Genomic DNA, 24150 nt, shown 5'->3' on the forward strand with positions numbered 1-24150 from the left:
AATGAGAAGCAGCATTCAGATGAAAATGACATATTAAGTTTACATCTACTATGCTTTGTCAGCTTTAAACACATAGCAATGATAAATTAAATATAAAAAAGAGAAATCCAGTAAGACATTGTTGGGCTAGAAAGGATAACAAAAGTCACCATGGACTGAAATAGAACCTAAATGCACAGCAGGGAGCAGAGCTGAGGACATGAGTCTTCTGGGGTCATGATCCAAACCTTAGCAAGAGTCGTTAGTGCCCAGGTCCCCTCAAGGAGAGAAAGGGAGTCAAAGCACTCCACACAGACAAGGCCATTCAAGGGAAGTTTAGTGCCTAAAACCAGAATCCAAGGTTAACTTTCCAACCATGATATCAAAGCCCCAAAAAGTTAATGTGGATTCTACCTGGGGCTTACTATGCTTAGAGGGAACCATGATCACAGGAATGTAGAAGAAAACAGATCAAGACAAAAACCAGAACCAAACTACCTGCTGGTTCAGTGACAGGATTAGTCACTCTCACACTATTACTGCAGGCAGAGGATGCCAACACATGATTACAAGACGGACGGCTGGCCTACAGGTTCCAGAGCAGTAAGAGGTGCATTAACTGACTTCATGGAATAAGAAAGGGACAGGGGAGTAAAATACACTTTCAAATCAATCTGAAACTAACACTTAAAATTTAAAATTTAAGTGTAAGGCTGGGAAGGTGGGTCAGTGGTAGAGGGCTTGCCTTGCATGCTTGAGGCCCTGGGTTCATTTCCTCAGCACCACATAAGCAGAAAAAAAAAGGCGGAAGTGGTGCTGTGGCTCATGTGGTAGAGCGCTAGCCTTGAGCTGAACTGCTGAGGGACAGCACCCAGGCCCAGAGTTCAGGCCCCACGACCAGACCCCCCCCCAAAAAAAATAAAAATAAAAATAAATAAATAAATAAATAATTTAAAATGTATGAATAAATCTCATGGTAAAGAAGACAGCCCAAAACAGTAACATTAAATGAGTTCTTCTTGCCAGGCACTGGTGACTCATGCCTGTAATCCTAGCCACTCAAGAGACTGAGACCTGAGGTTTGTAGTTAAAAACCAGCCTGGGCAAGAAAGTCTGTAAGAATCTTTTTTTTTGGGGGGGAGGGGTCCAGTCATGGGGCCTGATCTCTGGGCCTGGGTGATGTCCCTCAGCAATTCAGCTCAAGGCTAGCGCTCTACCACTTGAGCCATAGTGCCACTTCCGGCTTTTTTCTTTTTGCTTATGTGGTGCTGAGGAATCAAACCCAGGGCCTCATGCATGCAAGGCAAAAGCTCTACCACTGAGCCACCTTCCCTGCCCCATCTGTAAGAATCTTATCTCCAACTAACCACCAAAATCCCTGAAGTGGAGCTATATCTAAGACATAGAGTGCTAACCTTGAACAAAGAAACTCAGGGATAGCACCCATGCCCTCAGATCAGGCCCTAGGACCAGTGCACAAATGCACACACATATTTCACACACATATCCACATACCATATATATAAATAATTAACTTTAAAAGTTCTTTTTAGATGAAATTAATTAGACGGGATACTATCTTTGCTATGCAGGAACTCTTCAACTTGATGTAGTCCCATTTATCCAGTCTTTCTTTGATTTGCTGTGATTCTGAATCTTAGGAAGTTTTGACCCAGGCCTAAGAGCCTAGCTTTTCCCCTATCCCTTCTTGTAATATGTTCATGGTATCTGGTTATACTGAGGTCTCTTTGATCCATTTGGAATTGATTCTGGTGCACAGTGATATATAAAGATCTAGCTTCTGTTTTCTGTGCAAGTATAGACAATTCTGCCACCACTATTGGTTTAAGAGGCAACCATGTTCATTGCAGCATTGTTCCCCATAGCCAAGATGCCCTTCAGTAGACTAATGGATCAAGAAAATGTGGAATATACACACAAAGGAATTCAATGCTTCCATCAACAAGAATGATATTGCCCCATTCGTTAGGAAATGGAAAGACTTGGGGAAAAAAGTATATGAAGCAAAATAAGCCACACCCAAAGAAACATAGGTTGCATGGTTTCTCTCACTCATAATAAATAGAAGATGCTTAGAAATATACAAGTAAACACAATGGATGGTAAAAGACAAAGATTTACACTTGGACACAAAAAATTAAATAAGACTATAAGGGCTGGGAAGGTGGATCAGTGGTAGAGTGCTTGCCTTGCATACATGAGGCCCTGGGTTCAATTCCTCTGTACCACATAAACAGAAAAAGCCGGAAATGGTGCTGTGGCTCAAATGATAGAGCGCTAGCCTTGAGCTGAAGAGCTGAGGGACAGCACCAGCACCCAGGCCAAGAGTTCAGGCCCCACAACAACAACAACAACAAAAAGGTCAAATTGTTACAGAGGACAAATGGAATATAAACTTTAACTGGGCACCAGTGGCTCATGCCTGTAATCCTAGCTACTCAGAAGGCTGAGATCTGAGGATCGCAGTTCAAAGCCAGCCTGGGCAGGAAAGTCCTTGAGACTCTTATCTCCAATAAACCACTAGAAAACTGGAAGTGGCACTGTGGCTCAAGTGGTAGAGCACTTGTCTTGAGCTGAAGAATGCAGGAACAGCGCCCAAGCCCAGAGTTCAAGCACCACAACCGACCAAAAAAAAAAAAAAAAAAGGCTATAAACATTCACACAATGAGACCAAAGGAGGATATTCTTAGGAGAGGATCCCATAGGCTCAGTAGCTATTTGCATATGATCACATAAAATGATATTTGTTTTAATGAGCTTCACAAAATGGAAATAAGAGGTTTTATATATATGCTTATATATATATATATATTATATATATATGCTTATATATATAAGCATATATGCTTATATATATGCTTATATATATCATATAAGTATATAAGTATATATCATAAAAGTATTATATATATATGCTTATATATATAATACTTTTATGATTTGTTTTGTTTTTGTTTTCCCTCTTTTGTTGCTATTTTTTATTTCTATACCTTTGTCTTGTAGGTAAGTTTATCTATTTGGGGGAAGGTGAGGGGAAGCACAGAAACAGTGGGACAAAGGGTAAACTAATTCAGCAGTGATACCCACTAGACACTATATTAAACAGCAACTATACAACTTTGTGTGGTGAGGATTTGGGAGAGGAAAAACTGGGAGAGAATGAGGGAAGAGGTGACACTGTTCATAAAGAAATATACTCATTACCTGACCTATGTAACTGCACTCCTCCTGTATATCACCTTTACATTAAAAATAAATTAAAGAAAAAGAAAAGAACAACTGTCATTAGATGTGTACAAGAGATGAGGTAGGAGGAAAAACTATGTCCTCCAAAATGAGAGTGAGGGGAGGAGAGGGGATTACATACAGCTCAACAGAACAAAGACTTCTGAGAAAAACAGTTTGGGCAGGAAAACCCCAACTATAATTAACAAGTTTCTAGAGACTCACTAAAGACAATTCTAAGAGTTGAAAATTCCAGAGGAACCCAGTCTTAAGATCTTACACTTAAGTTTCAGGTCCGAGAGCATGACCGATTTCTCAAAAGTAAATGTCACAGGGTACATCTCTTTGTGTTTCTAGATGAGTAAGGGTAAAAAGTCATTTTTTAATATGCCAAAACAATTTGTTCTTCCTTACAAATCTTGAGCATGGGGGCCACTTATTAACAAAAGTCTAACCAAATTCATGGAGGGATATGCCTAACTCTAGCTTATGCCAGGAAAGGAGGGAAAAAATGAGAAATACCTGAATTGTTTTGTCCAAAGACAAAAGCTTACTACAAGATTGAGGACTAAATTATCTAGCTAGCTAACTATCCATCTATCTATTATCTAGCTGGCTAGCTAGTGGAACATCACAAAAGTCTTTGATCACATTGGATGATCTGAAAGAAACCAACCAATTTCTTGAAAAACAGATGCCAAAAGTCAAATGTACAAAAATAGACAATTTGCAAAATAAATATATATTTTTAAAATTGAATCAAATACTTCTAAGATCAAAAAAGAATACATCTGAGCCAAATGAGTTCATTGGTGAAATATTTAAGGCAGAAATGACACCAGTTCTCCCACTCCTAGGCATTTATCCAACAGAAAATAAACAAGGCCACACTAAAGCTACCAGCACAACCATGTTGGTTGCAGCATTATTTACCATAGCTAAGATATGGAATTAGATCCTCCTCAATGGATGAATGAATCAAGAAAATATAGTATATATACAAAAAAATTCTACTCATTCATCAGAAAGAATGATATATTACCATTGGTAAGGAAATGGAAAGACTTGGAAAAATTATATTACGTGAAGTAAGCCAGATTCAGAGAAACATAGGTTGCATAGTTAGAATGTACCTATAAATCTATAAGTAAATATACTGGGTGGCAAAGGGTTTCAAGTGAATTAACTGAAGTATAATAGACTCTATGGAGAGCATAAATAGTGTAATTAAAGAAAATTGAGTCAAAGCCCAACAAAATAAGTACCAGGAAATGGATGCTCATAAGACAGTGGGGTGGGGCTAAGGAGAGAGGGATAGAAGAATGAATCAGGGAAGCAGGGATAGTGCAAGCAAAACTCCATTGTATATACCTCAGAACTGAGACATAAGAGAAGGGGTGTGTTGAGGGCAGGTGAAGATTTTGAAGTGATGACACAGATCTAGAAGCATTGTAGTGCTTTGGTAAAAGTCAACAAAATTAAATACACAACCTAAAATTAAGTAAGGGAAGGTGGGAGTTGAGGGATGTGTGACAGTGATCAAGATGCAATATATTCATAAACTGCTTTGGTGAATGACAACTCCTTTGTACAACTACTTAATGGTGATAATTGTTAAGGCTAAAAATAAAATCACACCTGTTCTCTACAATTTCTTACAGTGGAGCAATGTAGAAGAGCCATTTTGTAATCCAGTCCATGGGCCAAGATGGCTTGGGACAATGTCAAAATCAGAAAAGTACGTCACAATGAAATAAAATTACAGAATAATAGTTCTCATAAACACAGACACAGAACTCTCAGAACCTACCACCAAAACCTAATTACTACTCTTAAAAATTATATACCGAGTGACCTAATGGGATGTATCTCAAGTATGCAAGACTGGTTCGATGTTCAAAAAATGAATTAGTACAATTCAGGATTAGCAGTGCATACCTGTGATACCAGCTACTTGGGAGGCTGAGGTAGCAGAATCACAAATTTGCAATTAGTATAAGCAACAGAGAAATCTTATTTCACAAAAAGACAATAAGATCAACTAATCCAGGTGTGGGAGGAGTTGAGGGTGGAGATGGCCTGGCAGAGAATGATTCAGGCAAGCCCACCTCTGAAAACACATGCCCAAGTTCCTGTTCTCAGACTCCACGCTTCATAGTATGTTTAAAAGAAAAAAGCCTCTTGCCTTGTGGCCCAATTTGATGGGAAGTACATTTTTTGGTCCCAGATATTTATTTAAAAGTTTCATTTTCACTTAATAAATCCACAGCTATGGCATACGAGGAAGGGTTCTCCATGTGGTAATTTATGCCTATTGAAGAATTACTTTTGAAAGGCCATAGGCTGCCTGTCACAGAGGGAAATTGTGGCCACTCACTTTTGAGACTTATTGGCTGTTATAGATTGAGGGGTTGATATATATTTGAAATGTTTATGCCTTCTCTTTCTTGTTAATTATCGATCTAAACCTTTATGGATGCCGAGACATTTGTGAACAAGGCTTTCAGACCTGCCAAAGGTCTGAGCAATGGCGTCCTCACTTTATAGTTATGCAGGGAACTTGAGAACTAACAGGCTAATTTCTAGGGTTGCACAGTGGGTGAGCAATGGCCAAGCTTGGAGAGTTCATAATAAGGATATGGAACAAATATTTAACATATGCAACAACAAAAAATGACCCTTAGCTATAGGTGGACACAGCCAGGATTGACTGACTGTCCCTGGGGTGAGGGGAGGAGGGAGAGAAGTATAGGGATGCATTGTAAGGTATATTCATTCACAATCCTTCTTGGGCTATCCTATCCCAAAGATTATTTCCTGTGTTCTGCCTTATCCTGATTACATGTCATCTCCCTTCTGATGGATTTATTCTCTTATACCTAAAATAATTGTGAACGTCATACAGGCTATTCAGTCCCTTCTCTAATCCTACATTATTCATCTTGTCCTTTTGACCTTCTTTCTTCCTGTCCCAACCACATACCACTACCCCAAAGGCTATAGGAGATACTAAATATACAACTACTGCCTAGAATCTCTGAGAACTAGACCATCAGAACAAGGGGAGTCCAAGGTGATAATATATTTCTTGATTTGCCCCAGTGGTTGGGCCAGTGAAGCCGCTGACCACTTGTACTACATGGATGTCTTCAAGAGGAAGAAGAACAGGAAACAATACTTGATACTCCTTTTCTATGTCATGATTTTTAGAATAACCTCCAGCTCTTTGTCACCTGCCAATGATTTCCTGGGAAGAATTACTTGTTCAAGAGAAAAATTAGAGCTTTATTTTTCCCCTTTCTATTTGTAAGACCACCTTCATGAATCCAATATTCCAGGAATATCCCAGTGACTGAAGTTTGCTTGAAAGGGCATTCTCTATGTTCTTAACTCTTATTCCCTTGGAGATTATAACTCTGATGTAAATATGGCACCGTTTGATGGGAACACTGGGAATGATATCAGATATCAGATCCTAGAGCTCATAAATGGCACAGTAAAGAAGCAGACATCAACTTGTGGAATCCTTTTGAGAATGTCTGCTTTTTGCTATTGGGAGCCTAGAGAAGTAGAGAGGACACAGCCTTCTGCGTGAGCTGGAGACACTGTACCTCCATCAGCACCATGGGCTTTGGAAGAGGACTTAGAGAGTCTCAGATCTAGAAGAACAAGCCTCTCCCCACTGGGTGTCAATGCTGGGAAAGGCCACACCAAGCCCCTTTCTGTGTAAGAAATGAGGATAGCGAAGGCAGCTCCCAATCACATGCTCCTGATTACAAACTCCAGAATGAGGGGGGCTTGATGGGGTGCTAACCTCAAGGAGGCCTGTGGTTTTATGTGTGTGAGAAAACACATTTTGTTTAAGTAGACCTTCCTCCTGCCCCCACCTCCAGTCCCACCCCCACCCTTCTTTTCACTCATTGCTAACAGATGCTGAGAGGCTGGAGCCAGGCGAGAGCAGGCGCACAGGGGCTCCCACGCTGGTGAAGGGAGCTGATGAGCTGCCGCAGAGCAGAGCTGAGGAAGGCCTTTGCTTTGAATTCCCACTCCCCACTTCCTCCCTCTACCCCCTCTAAGCAGGCCTTTGCTGTTCTGTGTCCTTCACATCTGAGGACAGCCAGATGAAAGGAAGCCCGTGCAAGCAGCCAAGGAGTTGGTGCCCCTCTTGAAATCTGCATGGTGACCAGAAACTGGTGTGTGGGCTCTTCCCAAAGTGTCCCATTGAGTGCCAAGGAAGAAGCGTCTTGTGCTGAGATCTCCAGAAAGCATGTTCAAGACCACTTCAACCAAGAGAAAACATATCCTATCCCTGAAGTTCAAGTCACTCTAAGCCAGGTAGTTCAGGGGGGTACGAAGAGACTTGAACAAGATCCTCATGATGACAGCTCTGTCTTGAGCCTTGCATATTCATCTTGCACTGTATTTGCTCAGTAAATGTGCACTGGATGAGTGTCTCAGACTACAGCTCGAGTCTAACTCTGCTACACCTACCAGCTAGGTAATTCTATGTTCTGTTGCCATACTAAAATTTAGCCTCGTTACCTGAAAAATGGTCCCATTCCTGTCCTCTGAACCCTGAAAAAGCAGATGTGAAGAGCAACACAAGGAAATGGCTGTTGTGATTGTGTTTCCATTTCTTCCATGACTATCACTCCTAAGTGGCTGCTATTATCAGCAGGTATTCTAAAACAACATTCTTCTTAAGGAATCCATTTCAATAATTCACTAATCTCCTCCAGGAGGAATTGGTATCTTTGACCATTCATTGAAGTCAGTGTCAGAACAGAGGAAAGAGGGTCAGGAGACCACGCAGCTGTAAAACTAAGATAGGGACAGCCCTTCCTACCCACCTTCCACCCAATACCGTGACCCAGTAGTTTGGTCAGGTACTCACATCACCTCAAGATGGTTGAAATAAGCAAAGACCAACTTCTTGGAACCTATGATTATGTGCACCATAATTTAACAGTAAATATGTATCTCATAAATCTCACAAAAGAAGCTATAGTTTTCTTCTTTGTAATTGCAAAAGCAGAGCTAGCTTTTTGGTTAATCATAAGATAACAATGTGGTATGGGAAATCAGCAGTGATGTCAGAGACCCAGAGACAGGAAAATGGACAGGAAAAAAATACCACATTGTCCATTCCTGGATCCTAGGTTAATCACAAGACTAATGCAAGCATAAGGTTCTTAAATCTGGGTCCTAGAAATTATACTTCCTGAAACCATGAGCAAGAGTTTCTACTTTCTTATCAAAAGTATTAAGCTAAAAGCCAATTCTGGTATTCCAATTTTTTTTTTCTATACAAAACAACAGAGATGGAAGGGATGTGGGTTTTGTGTATCTCAGTTACCATTTCCTGCTCACGGTGTCATGGACTTCCTGTCCTCCTCTCCATAGCATCTGCCTTCCAAGTGGGGGAGTTGTCCTATGGGTGAAGGATGAGCAAGTGTGGGATGGATGTGGCAGGGAGCCTCAAGACTCTCTTTTCCTTGTTTGTCTTCCAGAGAGAGCTGTACATATGCTTACAAGTATTCTCCTTGGTCATTGTACTCCATGGTTTTCCTCAGAGCCACACTGGGGAGATAGCTGTGTGGGGTAACCCACCCTTGATCTAGACACTAAGGTCACCCCATGTTGGTTTCTGTTCACTGTACAGATTACCCAGTGACAAAATGATGCATTAAGTCCTCTGGCATCCCTAGAAACTTGTACACTATTAGAGACCAGGTATGCTGCCTGAGTAACCAGTTTGGGTGGCCCAACCTTTCTTCATGACTTAGAGGCTTACCAAATTATTTGGCAGTTGTGAAGTACTCTTAAAGGTTTGTGGGATAACATATTGGCCAAACTCTTGAAGGATCCACAAGGAAGTGCAGAATTGGACTTGCAGAATCCAAGAGGCTTCTAATGAAGAAAATAATAAACAACTGTGACATAAACTTAGAGGAGACTGGAGAGATAGTTGAGTAGAATAATGAATGGCTGGAGAGGTAGGAAGAAAGGAAAGAAGGAAGACAGGATGCAAGGAATGCAGAAAAGAAGGAAGGGAAAAAATCACATCATGAAACTCACTACAACAAAATGTTAAGTCTTCTGCAGGTATCTCATTCAATTCCTCTGTAAACTTATGACATCATGGTATAACCTAGCAGCTTTGGTGTGGAAATGAGAGTGGAAATATCCTTCTGGGACACTCTATGAGGATAGAACCTGGTAGATAGTTAACACTCACTAAATACACACTGAATTAAGTGAAATGGAATTGTATTAAATATGGGCTCTTCATAGTGGTGAATTCTGCTTTAGGATACTCCAGTTCTCTAAGGCCGGCAGACTGCTGCCCTCCAGCTCACTTTCCATGGGAAAAGACTCCCTGGGAGTCTTTTGAAGAAGTAAGAGTAAGGAGCTGCATGGTTCACATTAGCAAATGAGTGTGATGGTTGTGGACTGGAGTTGAGGCTGTGGCCTATAGGCTGCAAAATCTCAGGAGCCTTGTAAAGGAAAATGCACTTATACAAAAGTCATGCCAGTGGGACAATATGAGCTCTTTTCTTACAGAGTACCTGAAGAAGGCAGTTCTAGGGTCGTAGGGGTGGCTGCAAGCCAGTGTAAAGATGTGTGTATACCTCCTCTAAAACAAAATGGGAGATTATTATTTATTATGCTTCATGAAGTGGCTTATGGCATTAAAGTGCTGGTAGCTCCAGCAGTAATCTGGACAAGAGCAGGATAATTGTTTTAAATAACTGAAAACAATTTGCTTTAAAAATATCTGTATTATTATGCTTCATCTAGAAATATCCCTCATTGAGGGAATGATAGTTTTGGATTTCTGCAGCAAGCTTAGAAACCAGTATAAAAACATTGTTATTTTTGGTTGACACCAAAATTCTGGATAGATTACCAGATCTAATATTTTAATTGGAATGATTGCCCTAATTGAGCTCCAATATTATAGTTGAAGCAATTATGATAATACTGGAAACTACAGACATGATGTTTTATTATAGAATTGAAAATTTATATTTTGTATTGAATATTTCTATTAAATAGAATACATTACACTCCAATCCTAATTACAGCATTGATTTATAATGTTATTCATACTAAATATGTATGTATACTAAATTAGATAAAACATATAAATTGGTTATTGGCATATAGTTGTGTATTATAAAATATTATAATTAGGCTGTGTGATTGCAATATGACAACATATCACTTAAGGACATTTCAGTGCATGAGTTATCCTGGGACCCTTGCCATTTATTCATTCATCTAAGCAACCCAGAAATGGAGTCAGTTTATTGTGAACAAGAAACTCAAAGGCAGACCCACCCTTTAGACAATCTTTCCTCTTCTCTTGAGTATGTCACAATGTCACGGCTGTCAGTTATTTCCTTCTTATGGCTCAGACTGGCTCAAGAATCAGCAACCTGCCCAGCTGCATAGAAAATGCTGGAGAAGGGACTATGGGAAAGGAGAGAGCTTAGGAACTTGAAAGCCTCAATAGTCAAAACAGGTCATCCCTTTTGTTTCTACAACTTTTGTGCAAATGGTTCTTCCCTGCTACTGTTTCTCAGGCACCAGCGTCCGAGTCCCCCTCAGAAGCAAGCCACAGCTCGCAGTGAGCTTTTGTTGACATGAATTCCATGGTGCCTAGTGCTTTGTTTGTTTCACACATAATTCACATTTTTGTATCTTATATGCATTTTTCATGGTCCCAACTGAAAGCAATGTCCTGGCTTCCATCTGAGGCTCCCCATCTGGGTTCAAGGTCCCTGCAGATAACTGGGCTAGGGGTGTTGATGGAACACACAGCGGGATGGAGCTGACATATGAGTAACTACATTCCAGCAGCACAGAGATTAAAAATCATCTTGGATCAGGCCCTAAAGCAAATACAAAGGTCAGCAATCGTTCAGGTGGCGTAGTCCTAAGGGCACAATGAAGAGCCAAAGAGCTTCTTGTCTTTTTTTTTTTTCTGAAGGAATTTTGACAAAAAGTATTGTGGGGAAGAAGGAGAAAAATGGTTAGTTTTGGATGAAATGGTGCCTTAACAAGGTGCCAGGAAAGAAGACGATCGGAGAGCAGGGGTTGGAGACCCAGAATACACTAGCAGCAGAACCACTGGGTATTTGTTACCTCATATGTGGACACCAAACACTGGCTTGTATCCATGAGTGCAGACAAGGCACAAATTTCTTCTCTTCATCATGGCTGCCTAGGGTGATGTACCTGAGCTTTGCATTTATCCTGTCCCTAGCTTTGCATACATTGAAGTCTCCCAACCTTCACATTATCTGGAATATAAGCACAACATCCGGATACAGTCCCTAGTTAGGCTTGTGTTGTGATGGCGATGGTCATAGAGAAACATGGCCACGAAGAAGCACTGAAACATGAGTCCAAAGACTTGGTGGATTGCCCTGGGTTTGCCAATGATAGGCATGTGATTCATGCAAGTCACTAAACCTCCCTGAAAGCCACTCTTCTCTTTTGGCTATTGTTTTGGCTATATGTTTCCAGAACACTTCCCCATTAGTACACTACTACAGACACAAATTATAGACCTATAACTGATGTCTGTGTACTTCTAAGCTCACGACATAACTCAGTGCAGGACTGCATAAACCCTCAGTGTTCAGTGAAAGCCTCTGGACTTTGTGAGTGGAAAATAAGAATCTGCCATTGGGAAGGGAAGTGGTTGATCAGACAAGGTTTACCATTGGGCAGGCTAACGAGATGATAAAGTCTACTGAAAGATGAAGAAGATTTGGGATATAGGAAAGGATGTGGGTATTGCCTGCTATAAAGGCACCAGTGGCTCATGCCTATAATCCTAGCTACTCAGGAGGCTGAGATCTGAGGATCATGATTCAAAGCCAGCTCAGGCAGGAAAGTCTGCGAGATTCTTATCTCTAATTAACCACCAGAAAACTGGAAGTGGAACTATGGTTTAAAGTGGTAGAGTGCTAGCCTTGAGCACAAAAGCTCAGGAAAAGCACCCAGACCTTGAGTTTAAGCCCCATGACTGAAAAAAACAAACAAACAACAACAACAACAAAACCTGGAGTACAGGGATTGGTGATGAAGCAGATCCCTGGAATCCCAAATGTATTTAGCAGCTTCTCTGTAGTGCTGATGGATGAGAGGGGCGTCAATGATAGATGGGCTTCTGAGAATCCCAAATGCAGAGGACACAGGGTGGCCAGGACAGGTAAGCAGCTACCCGGGCAGGAGAGATTTCTATCTAAGGGAAAGGCAACTCAAGGCTGTCATGGTTGTGAAAAAAAGCCAGGGCCAGCCTGGATCACAGAAAGCCAGAATACAAGGTCTTCTAGGCAACTGCTTTTACTCCTATCTCATGCCTCTTTTGGAGCCAAGTTAAAATTTACCCTTGTCCAGAAAGTTTTCCCTCAACTTTGCAACTCTGAGGAATCCATACTGTTCTAGAGTTTCTATAGGAATTTTGGTCTGTATAAATCCTCTAATAATTACAAAGGCATACACATGGCTTGTGGACAACTATCTTAAAGTGAGGCTTATTGACATTGTATCAAAAGAGATCATGGATTCTGTCTTCAGCTATCTAACACACTCCTGGAACATTTACCCAGCATCTCATGCACAGAATTCCAGCTCATTACCCCTTCTTACCTTCCAACTCCAGACCTGTCACTTGCCACTCCAATCTCAGTCTCACTCATATGTCTAAAATAATGCCCAGCATCTATTTTCTGACAGTGGCATTGCCTCCTCTCCCCCTCCCTCCCTTCCTCCCTCCCTTCCTCCCTCCCTCCCTCCCTCCTCCCACCTCTCTCTCTCTCTCTCTCTCTCTCTCTCTCTGCCTCAATGTTGTCCTTGGCAGTCCCTCATCTTTGTACCCTATCATGCAGAGTTTTTGTACCACTCAGAGAAAAAGAGACAGACATGAGACCAGATACACTATCCACCCACACTGTATCTACATTCCAAAGTCTGAAATGCGGCTTTCAGAACTACTGTTTGCCCCTTGTGCGTCCATATCACCAAGAGAACTCACACATGAATTCAAAGTCATGCTTCAATTCATTCTTAATTCAACAACCATTTATCAAATGGCTCTATGTACCTGGTATAGAGTTGAATGCTTTTTAATATTTATATCATTTAGTCATTATAGCAATGGCTATTCACTCACTATTGTTGTTTCTATTTTATTACTAAGCAATGCAGATACAGAAAAATCACATGGCCAATTAGTAAAAGGATTCGATTAAAATCCATATTTTCCAAAGCTAAGAAGACCCACATTCTTCTTACTGGATGACATTTGATGATGCCAATTAATGAGTAATTATGAAAAATTTGTACAGAACCATGAAGAAAAGAGGTCTATGTTTTTGTTATACTTAACACATTGATCTATAACTATTAGAATGTATAAATATGAAAATGTCTTGTTCCTACTTTGTATTTTGCAAATTAGAGACATATCCTAGCAAAAAAGTCTATTCAACATCTGGTTAGATTTCCAAGTAAGGCACTTCCTATGCAAGTTCTGCTCAGTATAAGTGAATACTACTGTTTTCTTCCAACTCCAGACCACAGGACAGCTTGGAACTTGGAGGATGATATTCTATGCATTCGTGGATTCAGAGATACTTAAAACCCTTTCCAAGTCCTGGAGGACACGAACTTAGGACTTAAAAGAAACGGAGCCTGTAGTCACAACCAGCATTCACCATCTTGGGAAAGCTGCATGTTCCATGTTGGGATCTTTATTGCTATCAGTTTTGACATGAATCTGAGAGTAAGTGGCTATTCTCTAGTCCAATCATCTGGCCTATCATCTAGTGGATTTGAATATGTGCAGTCCAGTCTGGAAAATCCAATGTGTCTAACAAAAACACGAGCTTAAAATGGAAGCCATTGACACCAAATAGAATAAAAACATGTTCTATTCCAATAGAATGCTGAATGCATTCTCCTTTGTGGAACACTGAGGAAAAGTGATGACATATTGGTCTCACACTGAATTCATGAAAACAGGGTATGTGTGTGTGTGTGTGCGTGCACGCGCACGTGCACGCGCACACATAGAGGGTGAAAACATATTATTCAGTGTCATTTTCCAGCAACAAATGCTAGCTTTTCTCAACAGGTGAACTCTGGAAACAGGAGAGGGCAGTGAAAGGGGGCAATCTTGCAAAGAGCAGAGCTTGGGGCTCTTCTGACATCCACACCAGCAATGTCTGCAGGCCGGTTTGTTCTTCTCATGGTCCCTGTCTGTTGTGAATTAAGTTTGAAATATCTTCTCCTGACATGTGGCATTTCACCTTGTGCTCTTTCTCCATGGAAAAGGCTTGCCCATCTGTTTTGAGGCATCTTGGCATCAGAATCCGATTCCCTTTGGAAACTTTCAAATAGAACTGGTCATCGGTGCCCATTAATCTCAGCAAAACTGCAGGTGGATAAATGTACCACGTGTCCCGCTGACTGTCGGGCAAGTGTCCTCCCCACGCGAGTTGTAATCACATGCGTACTTAGGTCCAAAGGCCTCCCTCTTTCCTACATGGCCCCCTGCTCCCCGGCCCAGCCTGCTGCTGGAGGAACGAACGTTCCCTTGGCTTGTTTGCATATTGTAGCCTGCTCAGGCTCCTGTTTAGCATTTGTTTTTCTTGGCATTTCAAAGCATTATGTTCATTTTTATTATACCCTTGACAGACCAAATCCTAGTGCCAGCAAGCCACAATGAAACAAACACTTAGAATTTATAGAAGAAGTCTCAGATTATATTTTCCGTGGAGCCTAGAAGTTTCATCACCTGGTAAAATACTGCAGGCTGGACAGTGGGCTACAGTGCACTTATGTGACCTTAAAACTGCTTCTGATCTCTCTCTCTCTCTGTCTCTCTGTCTCTCTCTCTGTCTCTCACTCTCTCTCGCTCTCTCTCTCTCACACACACACACACACGCACACACACATGCCTACACACTTGCTCCTCTCTCTCCCCCTTCTGTCTTTCTCTAAACACACACACACACACACACACACACACACACACACACACACACACACACCAACTCTAGTATAGAGATGCCTGCTAGCGTCTAGAATACAACCAGGAGCTTAGCTACTGAACTTTTAACCACTGCAAACCAGCCATTATCTTAAACAGTTATGAAAGTCTCCATTTTAGTCATTTCAACTGTGTCTATACAAAGCCTAGCCTAGTCATAGGCTGGCTACCCCACATCTTTCCTTACTGAGGGACAATTTTCCTTATGTGAAGATTCTGAGAGATCTTTGGGGGCTCCACTGAACATGTATTCTCTTGTCAGAACACTCTCCCTTCATCTGAGCACTGAGAGTGCCTCAGAGAGACAAGAGGGTATGTCAGTGCCCCGGTGGGGGGAGTGTCACTCCTGTGCTTACAGCAAAGGGCCCCTAGGGAGGTCACAGGAAAAGATCTTTTGTCTTAACACAATGAATCTAGCTGAGAGGGAAAATATTAAGACAGCTAGAACAGTCAATGTACCTTTCATGTTCCACTAATGTTCAGAATTATGGGTTTAGCAAATGTATTTCAAATTACATTGATTATATTTACTTTGGTGATAGCTAATACAACTCATGGAGGAAAAGAAGTTATGGGTAGGTGGAGATATGGAAAGATAGAATTTAGAATACTAGGGATATGATGTTTTAGAATCTAGATGATATGGGGATTGGCTCTATTACTCCATGAAGATGTACATGTAATTCTGTGAACATCTTAAAAAAATCAGCTACCAGGCCTTGAAAGGTAAGACATAGTTACCTTTAGAAGCGATGGAAAAACTGTGATCAGAGATTGGGAATTCTTTAGAGTATCTTAAGGCAGGGGACCCAGGACCTCAGCTCTTCAGTTGGTGGCATTTGGGTTTCTGAACTTCACATAACGCTGTCAGACTCTCCTACCCAAAACAATGCTTTCTTCAAACTTTAGCCTATACTCCCTCATGCAGGGTATTAGATGTCAATGTCTCAAAAAAAACTTTTTCAAGAGCTGACTTCTCATCTACGACTGCTCAAGGGGGCACAGTGTGTCTTTGGAGAAGATGATCATTTAAATCAGTGGGTTTGTACTCAGAAAGTTGCCCTTCGCCAAATAAAATAAAATAAAATTTAAAAAAAAAAAAAGAAAGAAAGTTGCCCTTCGCGATATAGGTGGTTCATATCTAGATAAAGGTCTGAACAGAAAGAAAATATGTGTCTTTTCCAACAAGAAGAAATTTTCCAGCAGCCTTCCTTTGACCTTCATCTGTACCATCTTCACCTCTTGGATCTCTGAAGCACAGAGGACTGTGCCCTCAGCTCTCCTCCATATCTAGCCTTGGCTCACTTTAAGACTGGACTCCATAACCACATGAGACAGATTTGTTCAACAAATTTATGTGCAACTATCTATATCGTATATATTTCTATATATACATATCTATATGTATAAATGGATGCGTATGTGTTTACTTGTGCACTTATGAATGCAAGCGCATGCATGTGTGCATGTGTTTAATCAGAGTTCTATTTAACTTCAGGAGATGCAAGTGTATGATGAAAGTGTACATAAGCAATCATTGGAGGAAACGCACCTACTTTATAAGAGCATTGCTGCTTAGAAACATGGGCAGTTGCTTGGGAAGGCACCCAGGACTTTTGAACCATCTGCAAATGAAACTATGGGCATCCTCATCGAATTTCCACTGCTAAACTCATAGTGGTAAAAAAACAAAACAAAACACAAGTCCAAGTTAATTCAAAGGGAAACATTTCCAATCCTCAAGGGAATGGCTTGTTTTAGCTTCTGGGTTCTGTTTCAGGGAGGCGTTTTGTTTTCTTACCACTTTCTTTCTGTTCCATGGAGGTCAGTTCCATTTTGAAGAAGACAGTATTTAAGGTTGGCTTTCTGTATAGTAAGGGATTAGCATGCCGCCTCATCACAGAGGTATTCGTCATTCTGAGTAAAGTAAAATAATAAAATGATGCCAAGTTTTACTGGCCAAACAAAGCTTAACAATCCAAATGGAAGGTCAGACATATATGACCACTATAATCCACTGGCTTTCCCCAAGCCATTAGAGAAAGAAAGAGAGAGAGAGAAAGACCAGGACATTCCCAACCGTAGACTTGCAAACAGTTTCATAATGTGTCGCTCACATTATTTTTTAATCTGCACATCTTTCTTCCTTTTGTTTTTCTCAGTTTTATTTATTGGTATGATCTTATTTATCCCCAAATGAATAATTGACACAGAAACAACCCTAGCAATAGCTTGGAATGAGAGTCTTAAACACCAGATTATAAGGATGAAAAGAGAATGAAATGGCACACGTATGAATGCACACATTTGCCCAGAAGGTTTTCTATATATACATATGTACAGAGGCAAGTATAGAGGGAAGAGGAGAACACATTGACACCATTGACATGAAGAAAGCTGCAGAGGTGATATTTTTGGCTACAGAAAAGCTTGAGATTAATTTTTTGGCAGAAAGTCTCTCTTTGGGAATGCTAAGGAAACAGTATCGCAGCTACATAAAAAGAGTTAACTCTTCCATTGCTGTTCTTCATAATGTTGGGAGAAAAGGGAACTACAGAGGTTAGAAAACTAATCCCATGAGTCAATCTGGGGAAAGACACTGTGTTATGTCACCAGTAAAGATTATGTCCCATGATTCAGTGGAGCCATTTGTTGTTTGGTTGTGCATGCTCTTTTTCTCTCTGTCCCTCTCTCATGGAAATGGCTCTGAATTAGAAATGGAAAGCCAACTGGATAATAAGAGCAGTGGCAAAGAGTTGGTGACAGGGTGTGATGTAAATAGACTTATTGAAAAATCACTTTGCCTTAGTTTTAAAGCCTGCTTGGTTCTAGTATGATTGAAATCTTTATAACTCCAATATATATCCAAGAAGCAATTCAATGTATAATCTTAGTTTAGCCAATAGCTGCTAAGAGACCATTCAATGCACATTAAGAAATAAGAAAGCTATAGCTACATGATCACTAGTTGGAGAGAGTGTACAAAAAATCAGATTTCCTACCTCTACCACTCCATAGTGGCTTCCATAAATCAGGTGTATGTTGTTCTATTACTTTTTGACAGGGATAGCAATTGGGTAGCAATTACAAAAGTTAATAGCAAGAAAAAACTGCCAAATAAATTCCTGAAAATTTTCTCAGGGTATTTGATAAGCCTAAGAGAACTACTGACTCCACAGTAGGTACATGCTAAACAGGGAGTAAGGATTAAATTATGCAGAGAGTAATGCTTGTTGAATATCTTAGAAAAGTATCCAATTATAAGTACTGGCTTGCATTTTTAAGAAAATATTGCTATAATTTGATACTTCTTTTATTGTTATGATTTTATTAGTATAATCCAATCATTGTAACATTAAACCAGATTTTGAGCACATTCTACTCAACCCAATGGCGGGAGAACTGGTATGAAAAAAATAGAATAGATAAGACATTTTTGATTTTCAAAACCAAGCCAATGGTCCCTTAGTCAATTGTCATACAGTGAGTGTCCTATGATCCTGGGGTGGTGTGAAGAACTTTGCACATACTTTTTTTTTTTTTTAAATGAATACTTACAAAAGTACAGAAAGAGAAGTGTTAACTACTACCTCATTTCACAGATGGGAAAACCCATGTTTTGCCAAGTGAACAGTTTCATAGAGGATTCTCAGTTGCAGCATTCAGCATCTAGGTAAGAACCGGGCTCACCGAAGGGTCATTCCTTCTGCCAGCTGTGTAGGGCAGAGCAGAGATGGAGTGCCAAACCCCAACCTCACACCACTAAACTGAGAGACCCATGCAGCATTTGATACTTTAACAAATTAAATGCAGGGCTTGATGAGCATCAAGATAATATTCTGCTGTTTCAGTGCAGGTTTTGGTAGGTCAGACATGTCTGGATCTCAGATTCACACCGACAGTGTGTACAAGCCACACAGGAGTAGCTGTCTTCACCCTACCATTAACACAAATATATTTTTAGGGATAACCACTGGCCCTTAGCTTCTACCCACAGAGCAGAGAGCCCCTCCTTGTGACCCCCCCCCTTTGACCCATAGAGATGAAAGAAAAAAATGAAAACAATAAATTAGATCTAGAATATGTCAATATAAGCCTAACATTCCTTTAGTTTCTGATTATATTCTCCTTATATTTTTGAAATGTTTTTCAGAGTATAGCATCTTTTTTTCCAAGAAGAAAAAGAGAAATGAAAGACGACCAGTATCTGATTTTGAAATGTTCTTACTTAAATTAAAAAAAAAATTGTCAGTCTTTGAATACTTGTATGTATTTTCCACACTATTCTGTTTTGTTTTGTTTTTACTGGTTATGAAATCCAAAGGTCCTACCACCACTGATTTATGGAGCACATAATGTTCTCAGTAATGACTTAGGTAAATTGAAAAATGGGTAATGTTCTCCATTTGGCTATATGTCCTTGTCACTGTGGCTTTTCAATTTCTCCCACCAATAGGCAAAAGTGATGTTTCCCTTCCCCTGCATTCACTTGGCCTTGAGACTTGGAATTACAATAGTGTGAACATAATGGTATGTCCACGCTAGATCTCAAGGGGCCTGGATCACCTCTACTCTGCCTCTTTCAACATGCAACCGTCATGTGAGCTGCCCAGAGTAGCCTGTGCAGGAAAACATACCATGTGTCCAGGTGTCTTCCTACCTTTAGCTGCTGACAGCCCCTGACACCCCAGAAGCAGAATCATAAATCTTGCATGAGATGCATCACCAGCCTACAGATCAGAAGCTAAAGAGCTGCTGCTTTAAGCTTATAATTTTTGAGGTGAGTTGTTTTCTACAGGAATGCCTAACTGATACAGTCACAGACATGGGCATTGGGTAGAAATCGGAGCAAATAGCAGATCATCTTATCACTGAGGTCCTGGTATCTATTTAGAAACAAGTTTTTTTTTAACATGTCATTTTATCTAGAAGTTGGCTTTGCAACCACCTTTCTGGTCTTATTTTAGAACAAATATATAAAGAAAAGGGCTGTTTGGGGAATCACAGCGTCTTGCACATCTAGTTATTGGTAGGAGCAAGCATCAGAAAAGTACTATGCTCCTCTACATGCCCCAAGTGCACCAGTATTACTCTGGTTTACCTATCCAGTTCTGATCAACTGATGATTTAATAATGCTATGAATCATGCTACCAGGTACTACATCACTAAACAGGATGGGATTCTATGAGATGATTTTGATTATCTGTAAGGGAACGAATTCCAAGCTCCTTTGTTAAGCTAGGAATGCTTTGAGCCAACTAGAGTGGATAGACATTGGAAGACACAGAAACATGGGACCAGTCCTGACTTTGCTTGCTACTAGCTTTGGGGCAGTTTCTTTTCTTGACTCTTCAGACTCCTCTATGAAGTAATGGAGCCAGACTCCAGGAATTTTAATGTTTTCACTATTGTAGCAGCATCAAGCTCTTAATCTGGTGATTCTAAATGTTTGGAAACAAGGCCCAAGAAAGATAAGTGCATTAAAACTCTCTGGAGACTGAAGGCCTGCGAGCTACTTAGGAGAGTCTAGCCTGCTGCTTTTCCAAAGTCCAAACAAAAGAAACTGGTTTACAGGTGTTATTGTTATGGGTTCTGGTAAGTTATTCTTCTAGAAATGAGACACATACATGTCTTTTCTTTTTTTCCTGGATTTGCTTTTGTGTACATTGAGCACATGCTTTTCCACGCTCATTAAATGTGTTCTGTGACTTGAGTTAAAAAGTGTATTCAAGGATCCACATGAAAATAAAACCAGGCCCAGTGCAACCGCTATTGTGATATTTATCACTGATGGTGCTCACATGCACGGAGCTCCATAAAACCCTGGAGGGGTTACCTTCTCTTAATGGCGTCCTTCCCTTTCACTCATCGGCTACTTCTTATTGCAAACAGCTGCTTGGAAACGAGAAAACATTTTCTATTTCCAAGGGATATTGTTGGCTCTCAAAGTACGTTGCTCGTTGTATTTAGCAAATGTGTAAGGTTAATCAAATTTCTAAATCCACAAATGAGCCAGACTTGCATTTGGAGTCACAAGCTCTTGAGACCCATGCATTGAAAATCGTATAAAAGGAATCAAGTTCAAGAGCATGCGTGCATGCGTGCACACATGTGCGCTCACACACACACACACACACACACACACACACACACACACACACACACACACACACACACAAGTGGGAAGTGTGGCTCCTCTGCCTTCTATGTATTTCTGTGATCTGTCTGCCTCTCCTTTGAATCAATTGCTTTCTGCCCATTCAGAGCTTCTAAAGGGCAGTAGCCCAATGCTTTATATATAATGGAGGTTTCCTTGAATTGTGATAGAAAACTCATTCCAAACAACCTAGTGAAACTGCATTAGCACCAAAGTAAGGGAGGAAAATCAGCGTCATATAAACTTTATTAGCACTCTTTATTATGAAATAAACTAGGCTTACACTTCTTTTGGAGAAGGAAAGGGATGAACACAAAGGCATACCGTATTTTTACTTACTAACGTGCACTTGTTAAATGCATGGCATGCTGTTTTACAGGCAGTAGCATATAAAATACTTTTTCCAGATGTGGATTCATAATTCTCCAAAGACTATAATAGTTATCATAAGATTTATGGAGGATAATTTATTAATCACATTTTTTCTTCTAGAGATCTGTTTAGGAAGATGAAAGAGAACTTTAAAAATGTCATTTTAACCAAATGTAGAAGGCATGGTATCAAGTTACTCCTTTTGTTCAAATTATTTTTAATGACTTTATTTGTTTTATTGCCTGCACAAGTCAGTACCAACTTGGTGGTAATGATCTCTTCAGGAAATCTCTTTAAGATTTTTAAAGCAAAATAGCATGGAACTACTTTCAAAATGAAACAAACTGAATTGTGTAAATTAATTAATGTTCATTTATTTGAAGGACACATAAGCTACTGAACCTTATTTTTTATAAGACTTGGGAAAAGAAAAATCTTGTGAATGCTGTTCACCACTGAACATTCACCCTGCTTCCCAACAGAATTTTAGAAGTCCACTTGTGCCTGAGGTGCTAGTGATAACACATTGTTAAGGAAAGCACACATTTCAAATGTGCTTCTCTTTAATCTGGCCTAGATTATTGAAAAAAAACCACAGCTGTGCTAAATCCATATTGGGGACCTGAGTCGCATGATGAGTAACAAGTCCAAGGGGTCCTCTTTTTGTCATCACTCCATTTGAAGCTAGCTTTGATGGAAGCTTAGCCCTGCCTTGGAGGGGGGGAAGCAAGCAACCCTGCAAGACCCGGGAACTCGGTCCTCTCCAATACCCTGCCTTCCTTTCCAGGCCCACAGCTCACAGCAGAAGAGTCGTCAGTACTCGACAGTAACACACAAGTAATTAACACTCAGACTCCTGCAGCAACCATCAGAGTTTTCTGGTCTCCAAGGAGCAGGATGACAATATTGACTTTGCAAAGTTACCTCATCCAAACAATGCAGGCAAGACTTCTACTGTCTGGCTCATAACTGAGATTCAGTGGATAGTATGTTTATCAGCTATGGGAAGTGCTCCCTTAACAAGTATGAAAAATGTCAGCAGCATCTTAAGTAATTAGCAATATGAGACACTCAGATCATCAGCTATGGCATTTTTCTTTCAGTGCCTGATTGAATTTGCTTCTCATGGGATCTGTAGTTCCATCTATGTTGAAGCAGATAAGCCTTTTGTCCTTTTGATGGCTGACTAGTATTCCATTTTATACATATAGTATATTTTTATCTGTTTGTCTATCATGGCTATTGTTGAAAAGGCTTCAATAAACAGGAGAGTGTACTTTTTGTTATATCAGTTCTACTTCCTTTAGATAAGTAGCCAATGGTAGGAGTTTTGAACTATTATCAAAACATATAGTATCTATTTATAATTTCTTGAAAAACCACCATATTGTTCTCCATAATGATTATATTAGTAAAAAAAATTAGTAAATGAATTCCTCTTTCTCTACAGCCTGGCCAGCACTTGTCATTTTGTTGTCTTTAAGCAAAATCTATAGGCATCCTAAGGTTAAGGTATTTGGAGCTGCTGAATGGCTGCAGAAGGAAGGCTGCAACCTGCTGAAACTCAAAACTAATTATCAGCTTCTGTACAGAATCAGGCCTCTCTGCACTGTCTGCAATTCTGAGGGAAGGCCATGGTTAATGCCCCGTCAGCCCCCAAGGAAGAGGATCTGCCTCTGATGTGTGTCTTTGTGTCGTGCTGCCGTGGACCTGACCATTGCTCTACCCACTAAACAGGAAGCCACACCAGAGCAGCACAAAGCCATCTGCAGAGAACACAACACTCCAGCCCCACACCTCATACATGCCACTAGAGCAGCGGCCTCTGTTATGGACACAACAAAACCATGAGTTATTTTGTCTCCCCACATTTATGAACAGTTGATAGTCAGGGGATGTCTGTTGAATGCTTTCTTTTTGGCTGAAGATCCAGAGGTAACTGACTCTCTCTCTCAATCTCTCTCTCTCTCTCTCTCTCTCTCTCTCTCTCTCTCTCTCTCTCTCTCTCTCTCTCTCTCTCTCTCTCTCTCTCTCTCTCTCTCTCTCTCTCTCTCTCTCTCTCTCTCTCTCTCTCTCGGATCTTCAAGCTATCCTGGGATGCTGAAGTGAAACATTCTCCCAGAGTATGAGACTTGGAAATCCATGGTCTGGGGATAGTTCCTAACCAGTCACCAACTGGACGTCAAGAGTGATTCAATATCATCCCTTTCTGAGCCAGAAGAAGAGTCCGGAAGGAGCAAGTCATGAGCCAAGAGGAAAGAGGGGTCTTGAATCCCCGATGTGGAAGCCATGTGCCCTGAGAGATGATGGAAGTTTGATCACACC

Source organism: Dipodomys merriami, unplaced genomic scaffold (assembly GCF_024711535.1).
Source record: "Dipodomys merriami isolate MVZ:Mamm:240054 unplaced genomic scaffold, mDipMer1.0.p SCAF_17, whole genome shotgun sequence".
NCBI classification, from domain to species: Eukaryota; Metazoa; Chordata; class Mammalia; order Rodentia; family Heteromyidae; genus Dipodomys; species Dipodomys merriami.